This window comes from Pteropus vampyrus, unplaced genomic scaffold, assembly GCF_000151845.1.
Source record: "Pteropus vampyrus isolate Shadow unplaced genomic scaffold, Pvam_2.0 Scaffold56, whole genome shotgun sequence".
NCBI lineage: Eukaryota > Metazoa > Chordata > Mammalia > Chiroptera > Pteropodidae > Pteropus > Pteropus vampyrus.
In genome coordinates, this window is record NW_011888837.1 from 7,098,168 (window position 1) to 7,103,719 (window position 5,552).

Here is a 5,552-nt window from a genome sequence, read left to right on the forward strand (position 1 = left end):
GAGTTTAGCTTAAATGCTTTAGGAATTACAATTTTGCAAACAAAAGATTGGCTTGCAGTACTTTAACTTTGGAATCCCCTACAGGAAAATTCCAAAACAAGATTAAGTATGAGTAATTCTTAAGAAAAAAAAAATCTTTATGCCTTTGGAATCCAACATAAAACAAAACAATTTAGCTATTACCAGATCTTGCAAAATAATACACAGAAAAGTGAATCCACAAAGGAATTCCACAGCAAGTCACTGTTGCAAATAAATCACACTTTCACTTGCTTCAGTTACTTTCAAGATTATATTTTAAATTACAGAGCACAAGCAAAGGAAACCGAAAAAAGATCCTCTTGTATTTCAACGATGTGGCCTGGAGGTGGTAGCTAAATAGCTCTTTACACACATTACTGAATAATCTATACACTCGAATAATTAAAAGCAACAATCCCAGTTTACTCATAAAAAGTTCTTCCAGAGTCCCCTTCAGAGTAGTTACAGATGTTCCTCTGCTTCCAATCTAAATGAGCTTCAATAAAATGTATTTTACAACCCTCCTTGGTACATTTAGATTTCTAATGAATGTCAAAAAAATTCCCCTTTCCTTCAACCGTATTTAAACAAATTGAAAACTAAATTCTTTACCTTTTCCAGCAATAATACAATAGTTTCATCTAAGAAAAACTTTTTGTAAAACTCTTATGTCCAACTTAGTTCCCTATAGCTCTTAAAATGTGGCTTTGTAGAATATGACTTTAAGCCAAGTTTTTATTTTATGAGACCACATAAAAATTGGCACTGAGGGAACCTGAGGGGTGGGGTGCGGCTGACTGGCATAATGGATTTCAAGTACTTTGTGATTTTAACCTAACACCTGTAAGAAAATTCCTTCTTATCAAATTTGAATTTCTGATGTCTAAATTTTTCTGGAATTTCTGAATAAACTCAAGTGAAGATGCTCACTAAACTAAAAAAGAGATTTACACAATCTTACTGAAATAACGACCAATGGTTAAACTTAAACCAAGTTGCAGTAATTAATTAACACAGCCATATCCTCTATGTGCTCAAAAAAGTTCAATATGGGACCTTTTGATAATATATTCAGCAGAATCTCACATTCTGCAAACTGGCTTTTTCCCAAATTCTGCCATCTGATCTGTTTTCTGCTGGTGCCTTTCATTCTCTCATAAGGCAGGTGGTCAGAATTGAGCAGACAAGTAGTCATCTCATGGTCAAAAAGACACATATTATGATAAATTGACCTCATGACTGCAAAGTGTTTTCACTGTTCCTGAAGTACAATCAGCTTTTTAAAAAATGCACATTTATTTGGCAATTAAAATGATTTATTTATGAATAAAATGTATGTACATAGATTCCAATTAGAAAACCATTGAAAAAAATATTTGAAAGAGAATATTGCAGTTTCATTCTTTCTCGGATCTTCCTTTTCCTCAGTAAAAAAAAAGACAAATACACATTTCAAATATATTTCAAATGACTCTGATACTTGAAGTATTTAATCACTGAAGTGATTAAAGCAAGAAATAAGATCACATCGGTGAGTTTGTAATTCATGAAATTTCTGAATTTATAAAAGCAACCACCACTGTCATGAATTAGGGAGACACATCCATTATAGATGGTCCATTGAAATAATATTTTACTCAGTGTTTTACAAGTCATAGGAAGAGCTGGCCATTAACCGAAATAAGTGGTGGAGAGTCGAACTACATCTCTAAGATCCTATGAATAGACTATAAACTATATCAAATATCAGTTTAAGAGTACTGTTTAAAACTTCTCAAGATAATTTTTCTCTGGATAACATTATAGTTTTTCTGCCACATAAATTGAACCATAAGGTCTCATTCACAAAATGTAAAATCATTCAGAATTATTGTCTAAAATTGCAAAAATATTTAAATTGCAGCAATGTAACTAAAATACAGCTGTAACTGCTTGCCAGTTAAGTGCCAGATAACGACTATAGCTGGCCAGCCTTTCATCCCCAGTTCAGATTTCTTCATGACGCAACAGTGATGGAGACAAAGCTTGATAGGAGCAAAGATATCCTGAAATGTCTTCACCTTTTGGATCCAGTCTTTCTTTTAATAAGGAGACAAACAGATAATAACATATTTTTAATCTGGCTGTCCTTAAAAAGCATATTTTCTTGTTTTCTCATCTTATACTCAATGTTCCAATCACTTTTGCCTTCTTACTGTGCTTTAGACACACCAAATACACGATTGTCTCAAGGTCTTTGTACTTTTTTTCCCTCCACCTCCCAAGCTCTTCCCCCTGAGTTTAGTATGCCTCGCTTTCTCATTTCTTTCAAATTTTTTTTTCAAATGTCTCCTCATCAGGGAGGACTTTCCTGCCCACACACTGTAAAATGTTAACTGTTCCTCTTCCAAAATTCATTACTCTCTATCCCTTCACCCAGCTTTATTTTTCCTTTTGGCCTTAGTACCATATTATATGTGATACCTGTATTGACTTAATATTTTACTGTTCTCCCACTAAAATTTAAGTTCCACAAGAACAGGAGCTTTGTATATTTTGTTCATTAATTTAACTCAGCATCTAAACTATGAATGGCATATGGTTGGTGCTCAGTAAACATTTGTTAAATAAATGAATAAAATCAACATCAGATACTTGGAGAAGCTATTATGACTCTCCTGTATGAATCTCACAACACAAAGATTGTTATGTATTCTTAATTTTTTAAATAATATGTATATTTGAACATTTTAACTTGTAATTCCAATGCTCACTTTGAGGATTTACTTTTTATTTGCAAAGGGAGCTGCTCTTTGTATAACTGAATAGAAAGATTTGTTCTTCTGAAATATTACCTCCTAATTCCCATAAGATTATTTATATGACCCTGGATGGTTGAAATAATAATCCCATTATCAATGCTCCATCTGTTATCTTTGGGTAATTAAACATCATTATCGAAAAATCAAAAGATTCTATATTTTTTATCATTTTTCTCTTTCTAGATACAGGTTCCATATCTAGGGAGAGCTACAAAGAAAAGCCATTCAGAGGCTTGCCAAATTTTTCAGTTGTCTTATGCTTGTTAGATGTCTTTTTGTTTAGTTTGAGGAAATTAGGCAGTATCCAAAGACTTTTAATTTGTTGGCATTTGGAAAGAGGGGCTGTGTTTACAATTAAAATGTTGGGAGAATCTGTATGATTATCTGCTGATGGTATGATTATGGTATATCTTCCTAGAGTTATTTCTTCTTACTTCTTCTTTTTAGCTTCACATTCAGACAAGCTCATGGGAGAATATTTGAGATTATTGCCTGTACTTTTTAAATAATTCAAGATGTACATTCTTCAGATATATTAAATTACTTGGTCACTTAATAAACATCAGTTTATGTATTTAATATAGAACTTGACATATTATAGTTTGGTAAAGACCTGCGTTTGAATATTGCAACTGTGAGTTACCAACTTTAGACTAAGTTCTATAACTTTTCTCTACAATGGATATAACAGCTACTTCCAAGTTGATTGTGAGAATTTAAAGAGATAATATTTTAGAAATTCAGCATTATGTGCAAATTACACACAAGTAGTCTTTGAACTTATGTTAATATTTATTTTTTACTTTCCTTTCAAGAAGAATTATTTGGAGAACCTTCAAAAGTCCACTCTTTTGATTCTTATGACAATATTGAGATTAATAATTGTTATTATTAATTATAACATTAGCCAATATTTTCTGGGTATTTATTTTATACAAAGTACTATACTAAGTAAAATATATAGTTTGTCTCCTTTAAACCTCACAAGAGCACAATGGAGGTATTGTTTTATTTTCCTCATTTTAAAGTTAAGGAAACTGAAGTTTGTAAAGGTCAAATAACTTATCTAAGGTCACACAGGCCCAAAATGACAAAGCGGGGATCCGAGTAAAGGTCTTTCTTATATTTAACCACTTTGTTATATGACTTATTTTGAGTGTCTTTGACAGTACAGTGTTTGAAGGCACAAAGATATATGAGGATTGTATATACATATATATTGCATATGTATATAATACATATATTTGATTCCCTTCAATTAAAAAGAAAATTTATTAATTGCTTAGTATATGACAGTTTTTGTTAGACACTGTCATATATGCAACTATGAATATAATATAACCTTTGACTTTAAGAACTTTGTGTGTGTGTGTGTGTGTGTGCTAATGTATTCTTTATGTGCCTATAAATATGAGATTAAATTGTGAAACTGAAATTTAAAAATGTTTTAACAAATATATTAATCATACAAAATTAGTTGTAGAAAATTATTCCTAGATCTCAAACTGGATGTCATCAAAAACTGTTATTCTTCATAAAGCAGAGGATAGTGTATAATAAACACATCAAATAGAAATTTTGAGGAGATATTAGAGGCAAAATAATATTAATGACTACAGTGCTTTCTATATATAGGTACCTACTCCTAGAGCATTAGAGTTAAAAGGTGTTCCTCAATCTTTGCTGATTTATTGTACTTTGACATGGTAGGTTTTGATAAACAAATCAATGAAACATCTATTCCAATCTTTCAATTAATAGATTTTTTTTTAAAAAAAAGGAGCACTAGAGTCATGAAGGAATTTGGCCACATTTGCATCAAGTTACAATCAGAATATAGTATCTTGATATCCTGTCTTGTGGTTTTCCTATTATATGTGAATTATTTCCATGGATATAGACAATGGAAAGACTACCTTGCTAAATTCGTAGACTTTTTAAGGTGTAATATTACTCATTGTCCAGGTAGTGCTGAACAAAAATGTCTTAGAGCTGCAGTTTTCAACCTGTGCTCTGGTGACCTGAAGTTTTCAAGCATGAGGTTGAGAATGGTCAGGGCTCCAGGACCTTCGAATTTTCCCATTTACACATTGGGGTTCTATGAAAGAGTGTATTTGAATAGTAAATTCAGTTACTACTAATATCAGTAAATAAATAAAACTGAATAAGTAAACAAATAAATCACCATCCTATATCATTAGTGCTTTACTGAATTCCTGATATGGATACCTGATTGAGCTAAGGAATGAGAAAGCCAGTTTTTATAATGCAGTCCACTATGATTTGTGACAGTGACCTATATAACATTTGTGATTAAATGACAAGCATTAAAAAAGTGTATATATAATCTGCATAGGTTGATATATTTATTAAAACTACTTTCCATGACTTTGAAGTTACTCACCTGAGAGGAATTAACACATGAGCACCTGTTTTCTCTGTAAGTCCATACTCAAAAATTTCCACTTATAGAACCGCAATTTTATCATAATAGGCCATGAGTAAAAGGGATATTTAAACTCAATCTGATCAACTAAAATTTTATTTTTGTAGGAGAAACAAATTGCAGTGGAGGAAAAGCAAATGGTGGCTTGAAATAAATTACTTCATCCTTTTCTTCTTTTGAGCAATTACAACACAGCATTATCACTTTGAGGTTTTCAATGAAGAGTTCTTAGAACTTCCTGGAATCAGTCACTTTGAAGCTTGGTAATTATTGTTTATGCTGAG